Here is an 8,924-nt window from a genome sequence, read left to right on the forward strand (position 1 = left end):
CACCTGAAGTCAAGTCAATAATTTTGACTTTCCTGACGTTTGGTTGATTGAGGCATTTTACCTTGCCTGGTTTGGTCACCCGAAACCCATACAATTTTAAGTTAAGGTCCAAATTTTAATTGAAATACACCCGTGATGACATGTGAGTTTAGGGAGATTTTCCTAAGTGCTAGTGCAAGGACCTAGGTCAGTCTACGGTCTAGGTTTTTCAATTAAGCCTAAAAACTTGGCGTTGGTTGACCGAAGGTTGACCGAAGTCTGTCTATGGTCGGACTAAGGTATCTTGAGCATAAATACCTATTATACATGACATGCAGATTATTACAGACCATATAAGTTATTATTATAGACCCGAATGATAAATATAAAAAATACAACTTAAAACAAACAAATGCTTCATGCTCTACTCATTGACTATTCTATGGATTGTGCTGAATGATGCGCGCATTTGAGTACTTTTCGGCTTCCATTTCTCATATATCATATGTGCTTAGAAAAGTAAGCATGTTCATGCATTTAGCACACAGATGTGATACTGTGATTTGTCATAATCAAAATAGGAGACAAACTTAAAAAGTCAACAATTTGTTTTTTGTGCACCCACCCCCCCCCCCCCCCACCTTTTTTTGCACATAATTGTCATGAATTGGTCTGAGCATTATATTGTGGTATATTTTTTCAATTAATTTGTTATAAAAGAGGTTTTTCTTTTTCTTGGCAGTGATCTGGCTATTGGCAATAAAACATTGTAGAAGCGCAAAAAATTTATTTTTACTTTAAATTGCAATCATTGATTTAAATATGAAATTGAATATTACATTTTAAATTATGAATTTCTTTTTCATCTCTACATAGCACATAATTTGTTTATAATTATAGATACAAATTTCTGAACTTTTTACAAGTTTATAAATATATACATGGTACATACTTTAAAATTTTATAATTCATGCTAATAATGTATTTTAGAATTAATTGATTTTAAGAAACATGTTCAGTGCATAATAAGTGGTAACAAGTAGTTTTTTGTAACATCTAAAATTTGCTTCACATGCATAGCACATGCACCTAACTAGTTAGCTACAAAAGACCAAATGGCTAACTTGGCAGAATGATCAAGTACAAAAAGTTGAAAAAGTCCACTTAGCAGAATGCCCAAGTACAAAAAGACAAATAGGCCTATTTGATATATATATAAATGAAGTTCAAAAAGTCCAATGGATCTATTTGGCAAGCACTAAATGTTAAAACTAACCTTGACAAGTTATCATTAAGATAGAAGGTGGCAACCTTGGGAAATGCCGATTAAAAATGAAAGTCATCTCTTTAAGATGGTAATATTTGGGGTAATGCCTTTGATAAGCAAGCCTTCACTATTGTCAATGCATGATGGGATGACGCCAGGAAATACCCTTAAAAGGCCTAAAGGCGACCTCAGTCCAAGCATTCAAGGTATAGAAAAACATAGAAAAACGGCCTAAAGAAACCTCATTCCAAGCATTTGAGAAACAAAAGAGATACTATGAGAGAAATGCACATTCAAAAAATGTACTCCAAAACCTGAAAATGTCTTTAAAGCCTCTAGAATAGAGGACATCTTTGCGCCCGGGGGGTGGGGGTGGGGGAATGAACCCTTGTCCTAGAGTTGGAGAGGAATCTTAAAAGACATGCCCAAAGAAATGAATATCATTTAGTAGTGGCCACTATGGTGGGGATTGGACATTGTGAAGGGGTAACCCTATAATAACATCAAGAGTCATTCAACATCAATATGAGTTAATTAATCCTTTAGTGGAAATCTATAAAAGGACCAAGGGATCATATAGTGGTGCATGCTTAGAAGGTATTGAAGGTCGCTAAGGGTTTCCTGAATTTTTTCTTTTTTCTCTTGATTGTAGGTGTGATTGTCATGATCTACAATGTCAGGGTTTTATCTTTTGCTTTAGCAAAACTATTTGAAAATATGAACCTTTCAACCCATGGATACTTTGATTTTGTTAGCAAGAATTTTGTTTACCTATTTTGCTTGAAAACGCCTTTCAAATGTGGAATATGGAAGTAATTGTTAAGATTAGTGCGATATTGGGGTTGTTATGCCCTTGCAAAAGGTGTGGAAAGTAGTCCTTTTGTACAATTGATACCTTGTGAATATAGGATTAGAAAGAAAATCATACAAGAAGAGGCGAGTAAAGGATTTTGTAATGACCCCAAAAGTATATATACAAATATAATAATAATAATAATAATAATAATAATAATAATAATAATAATATTTTAAAATAAAATAAAATTATTAATTGATTAAATAAATAAAAACATAAATAGTATACATATAATAATATAATATAATATAGTATATACATTGGATGATAAGGATGTTTAAAACATCCTTGTCAATTTGAGATTGAGATCAGATTGACCGCAAGGATCCCCCTCCCCTTTCATACGTCTCTCTCTCTCTCTCTCTCTCTCTCTCTCTCTCTCTCTCTCTCTCTCTCTCTCTCTCTCCTTTATTTTTTATTTTTTATTTTATTTTATTTTATTTCTTTTCTTAATCCTTAAGTAATTTATGAAATTACAAAAATACTCTTCCTTCAATTCCCTATAAATAAGAGAGTTTTCAGTTCATTTTTGATAAAAAATTTCAAAGAAAGAAATGAAATAAAAGTGAGGAAAAAGATTTAGTGATGGATGGAGAATTTTAAACTTAAAATTCTCACTCTTCCACTCTTTCCCAACTCATTTTAGGAATTCATCTTTAAATCGTATTAGAGGCATCAGGGTAAGTAAATTTGATTATGTTAGTTTTTTTTATAAAATTATTCTTGAGTTTATTTGTACGTGTATTTGATTATATCAGTTTTTTTAAATATACTTGAGTTTATTTTTGGTTAAAAAATGCTCTAATTTCTCGGATAATTTTTCAGCATTATTATTTTATACTCAAAATAAATATTTTTAGCATACAAATTGTGTGACATGAGCTTATTTTATTTTATATTAAATAAATGAGCAATTTTATGATATTACAGAGTTATTTTATATGACAGTGGATTTCTCCTAAGTACACATATGGTTCGGACCAAGACTTGATAGCGAAAATCACACTTAATGATGATATTGATTTAGTTTGGTCAGCTAATCAATTAAGTTCAGTTTTCAGACCGCATAATCCAGTCATGGGGTAAACATGACTTACAGTTAATAGACCTAAGGGAAATTTTTAAAATTAAAATATGTTGGTATTAGAGCAAAGGGGCGCAAGGTCCCAATCTCCGGGAACTCTCGCTTATGAATAATTGTGGCGAAGTAGGGCTCTCCGCCCAAGAGCTTGTTGGTTTGGGACAGTCACCCCCAAATCGCAGCGAGTGCTTTGATAGGTACCCATTGTTGCCATGGGCGTAAGCCCTGAAGGGAAAGCTTCAATTGTGGTATCAGAGTAAAGAAAGATGTTTACAGAGCAATTATAAGAGAAAGTATATATATATATATATATATATGAGAACAAGGCTTACAATTAATAGGCCAAAAGAAGTTTTTTAATACATATTTATATATTTATGTGAATAGGGTCATTTAATAGGCTTAAATGATGATTTTGAAAGAAAAGTATGCATATATATATTTTTAAATACATATTTGAAGCTACGGTTTTAAATAATATTTATTACAAATTTATGATACAATAAAGCTTATTTTAGCTACACATTGATTTAATTTCTTTTACTTACTGAGCGTCGTCTCACCCCAATTATTATCATGCATTACAAATATCTTGAGGAGTATACCGAAAATTAGAGTAACGTAGTGTAAGTGCGAGTGGGATTAGAAAGAGTTATTTAGGGTAAATATTAAATTGGTTACGTTTTTAATGTCTTGGAATTTTTAAGGATGAATTTTGATATTGGAGATATTGTTGTGAGGAGGTTTTTAGTACTCTGGTATAAGTGTATTTGATCTTTTTTTTACTTCGGCTGTATAATAATAATAGAAAATAACACCCTAGACCCTATCGGGTTCGGGGCGTCACAGATTTGATCAAACTTATATTACAGGAGACAAAGAACTAGTAGAGAGAGAGAGAGAGAGAGAGAGAGAGAGAGAGATAAAGTGGCATTAAGGTCGATTGTATTAGCACTAAGTTGTTTAAAATGTTGAGTTGAACGTCCTTAAAAATTCTCATCGAGTTATTTATACCCATTTCCATGTCAAAATAGTTGCCCTAAAATTTAGTAGTCTAATATATCAAATGCTTGAAAGACTCCCTTAACATAAATAAATCCCTTATTTTTAATGTTGGTGTATGTTATGATTGACTTTATTCACCTTCCTTTCTAAGGTCAGCTTAATGACTTCATAGTATACTTACTCCTTTCCTTAGATTTGGAATTAAGTTTGCCAAAGTCTTGTCTTCATTATCATGGGAAAAGTATATGTTTATGAGTTTTCAAGAACCTTATAGGTGATATAGGTATGTGTGTGGCTAGTGGTCAACCCTTCTATTGCTCATCAGATCCATCATACATTCTTAAAATTTAGGATATGTATTGCCTTTCACACGATGATGGCTAATGTGAAAATTCCTTGATCCCTCCCCTTTTGTGCATGCATTTTTTCTAGGGTCTGTATCTAGTGTTCCAATTATTCTTTTGTTCTTCTTCAATTTCCACTTGTTACTTGGTCGATCACGAATCACCATTTTTAGTTTCTTAAGTAAATTCTTAGTTGCTTGGTGATGTTTGGCTTGTTTTGCCTAGACGACCTTGCATATATGGGGTGAAGGTATTAATGAATGTGTCTATTCTCTCAAGGTCTTCCAAATGCTATATGGCCATTTGTTAAGCCCTCTACTTCATATTTTATGGAGGAACAAAAAAAATGCACAAACAAAATTGTTCATGAATCCAATTAAGTTTGTTTACCTCTAGTGGTAGGAGAGGCGATCTTCTTCTAGTTTTATTTGCAATTCATTGCATACTTGAGACTCCAAAGATCTCAAATTGAAATGCTTTCCCATTTGCTTTAATCAACCATAAAAAGATCGTCATACTAGTTAATCAAAGTTGTCATCTTCTCCCAAGAAAGTACATATTTCTCAGCATTGCATAGAAATTGTTCTAAAGTCAAGTAATTAAGTTGGCAAAGTCTAAGATTCAATAAGCAAGTCCAACAATGAATCAACTGATAATTAAAGGATCTTATTTAGGGTGTGATTGAAGTTAGGACTCCGGATATGATTATGGGTATTAGGTTAATGGGTTTTAGTCGAAGAAAACAATGATTCATATGGTATTTTTGCGTGATCGATATGGTATTTTGTGTGCAACGATGGTTATTGATGTTGAAGTTCAAAAAAAGTGTTCACCCATGGTGATCATTAGTGAAATTCAATGGTACAACTTATTGGTGATGTTCGTCAATGGAAAATATTGATGGTGATATTCAACATATTGATGAAAGGATTGCTGGTTAAATAATAATTGAAACTTTGATTTAGTATGAGAATTGCTTGGTGCTGATAAAACAAGGGAAATTTTGCACCAGGTGCCGGCAGGTAAAAGTAGGTAGGATATTTTTTTCTGGAAGCATGTTCCGAATGGTAATTTTTCTACAAAAAAGGCTTGGGAGGCAGTGAGGAGCAGAAGTGATAATTTTTTTTGTGGAATGACTGGTTTTGCATTCTTTATTGCCTACAAGAATCTTAATGTATTTATGGAGAGTCTGGTGTAGATGTTTTTCTGTAGATGATAGAATTCAGGTCAAAGGAATATCAATGGTTTCGTCTTGTGATTGAAGCGTTCAGAGAAGTCAGGAAAACATTAATCATATTCTTTCTTTAGGTGAGGTGACTTCAGAGGTTTGGTGTCGGGCTAGTGTGGCATTGGGGATTCCTTTCTAACGATCTCTTTTCTGGAAAAATAAAATGGCAAATTGGTTACACTATGCTCAAAAATTGTCTATTAAAGATATTTTAATCGGGCTGAATCTTGATTTCATGTTTGATTACGTGGTGCCTCTAGAATCGAAGATGTAAAGCGAGAATGGAAGGAATTTATCAAAGTGTAGATCAGATGTGGAGAAGAGTTCGATTCTAGGTTAGTTTTATTGCTGAGAGCACCAATTCTTTTCAAAAATTGAAGAAGTCTGACATTAAGATTTTGAATGAGTTTTAAATTAAGCATCAGGGAGTTTGCGACAGGCCTGGAAAAATCATTTCGTGGGTTAAACCTCTAGTAGAGTGGATAAAACTTAATTGTGATGGGAGTTGTAGGGGCAATCCGGGTACTTCAGGAGGTGGAGGAATTATTCGGGATTTCCATGACATGGTAAAAGTGATTTTTTAAAATTATTTTGGCAATGGTATGAATAATAGTGTGGAATTAAAAGCAATCAGGGAAGAAATTCATTTGTGCAAACGTTTGCATTATGTTAATATGATTATTGAAAGTGACTCGCGAATTGTAGTTGATTAGTTTCAGAAAGTTAGATGTACTTTGTGGTATCTTTGGGAATTTTGGGAGGAGCTCGTGGCAGAGTTAGAAAGAGTGAATGTCATGGTGATGCATCAATATAGGGAAGACAATAATGCGCCTAATTTTCTTACTAAAGAAAGAGAAATGTGAAACAATTTAATCTATAAAGAACAACACCTTCTACCACATTATCTGAAAGATATCTTTCAAATGGATAAGTGGGATCTCATTTCAGTTCGTTGTTAGTTCAACTTTAAAGTTTCGTTTGGTGTATTTTATTTTGATTTTGGTTGTTTTTTGTTTTTATCTCCTTTGTTAGTTATGTTTAGTTTTGTTTGTCCTAGTTTGGTTTGTTTGTTTTATCTTATAACCACAGTATTTTTCCGCCAAAAGTGAGAGTATATTAATAAATAAATAAAGGTGTCGCCCTTTTTCATAAAAAAAAAAAAAAAAAACAAAAAAACAAACAAACAAAAAAAACAAAAAAAAAAAAAAGAACAAAAAAATGCTTCAGCGATGAGAGAGAGGTAGGGAGGGAGGGGGGGAGGTAATTACTAAGTGTTTTTTTTATGTTATATAATACATCAACGCGTTGCATCTATTTATGATGTTCTATTTTATAGAGGTTAAAAGTACTTATAATGAGGTTCTTGAAAATAGTTTCCGCTATATCACACAACCATATTGACATCAACATTAAGATCCTATAGTTATTACTATAATTTATAATTTAAAAGTTTTACTCATATTCTATTTTTAATAATTTAAATATTCAATCCTCGTTATGGTTTTCATGCAAACTATACAACTGAAAATACCTACTAATTTTCTTCATTAGAACATATTATAAGCCATACAACTTTAAACCAATTACTTAATAGGCTTGTTTTCCTTTATAAACACGATATAGGCTTGGTACGAATATGAATTTTGGGTTATCTATTGATTAGATTTTACATCATTGTCAAAAATGAATAAATTAGATTACTTTTTTCAAAAAATGTTGAACATACTAATTTTATTAAGAAAGTTTGAAAAAGTAAAGCAATTTGTTATCGTACTTATGCGGCTTTCACCTCTACTATCAAATTGAGAGACAAATGTGACTAGTAACAACAGAAAGAGGAGAACGTCTCTTAAACCAAAAGAAAGATTATTATGAAAATGATTAATTAATACCAATATTTCAATTGTTTAGGTTAACTAAATCATATACACAAAACATATTATCTACTAAATAAAATTTAATTTCGGCAATAAGTTCGATCAAATAAGGAGATATTACCAAAAAAATAAAGAAGGGGTAGACAGCAAGTGTTTGATTTATAATTAATATTATAATGTTATGAATTGCTACAATTTTATTCTAACTCTTTCATTGGACCTATTTTGCACATGTATATATATATTTTAAAGTATTAATCATATTCTTCTATGGAAAAATTTTAGGCCCCTTTAACTGTGGGGAGAAAAATGTACTTTCATTCTTAATTTTCTAAATAATTATAAAAATCCAGTTTATTTTTGAATTTTTTTTAATTGAATTAAAAAGGTAAAAAAAAAGAAAAGAAAAAGGATTTGCTTGGTTGTGAAAAAATATTTTTATTTTTATATTGTTAAATATTACAAGATCATACATTGATTTCTAATTTTCCAAAATATATGTATAGGAATTCCAAATCTAGAAATTAATAAACATATTCTTAATTTGACTGAAATTACTGACTCCGAGAATGCCAGAGGGGCAGCCATATCATGCTAAAATGCTTTTTTTTTTATTCAAAACATTTTAATATTCTCTATAATAATATTTAGGACCCATTTAACAATAAAAAAAATTACTTTTATTTTTCATTTTTAGGTTGTAAAAAATAACGAAAAAATATGTGCATTTTTTTTTTTTTCATTTTGTATTAAAAATCCGAAAAGTAAAATAATAATAATAATAATAACAACAAAATAAATTTATTAATTTTCATTTATAATTTTAAATACTTAAAAAAAGATCCCCTTCTTTTCTAATTATCTAAATTTGTATAAAAACGTTAAAATATGCTCTCTAAATTTTTGATTCCATATGTTGATTTTGAAATTTCAAAAAACAAGATAACATTTTTATAAATATTTGAAAATTTAGAACTGAAAACGGAAGTTGTTCTGTACAATTAAACCCCACCCTCTAGTTCCAACCTCTTTTTACAAGTCTCGAAAACGAGATGACAACGAAAAGCTAGAAACCAAAAGATAGAAATGATTTCTTGATATGAACAGAGCCTCAATGTTCTTCCTTTTCAATGGCAACAAATTTGTTCAGCGGGCAATAATGGATGCACCATATAATTTTTCATTTCGTTCCACCACTTTTACTTCATTCTAATCCAATGTACCAAACATTAAGCTAATATTTATTTGAAAGAAACTGTGTGCGCTTGATTTGGCTTGATTTCTCCC

The sequence above is a fragment of the Malania oleifera genome, chromosome 7 (genome assembly GCF_029873635.1).
Source record: "Malania oleifera isolate guangnan ecotype guangnan chromosome 7, ASM2987363v1, whole genome shotgun sequence".
NCBI classification, from domain to species: Eukaryota; Viridiplantae; Streptophyta; class Magnoliopsida; order Santalales; family Ximeniaceae; genus Malania; species Malania oleifera.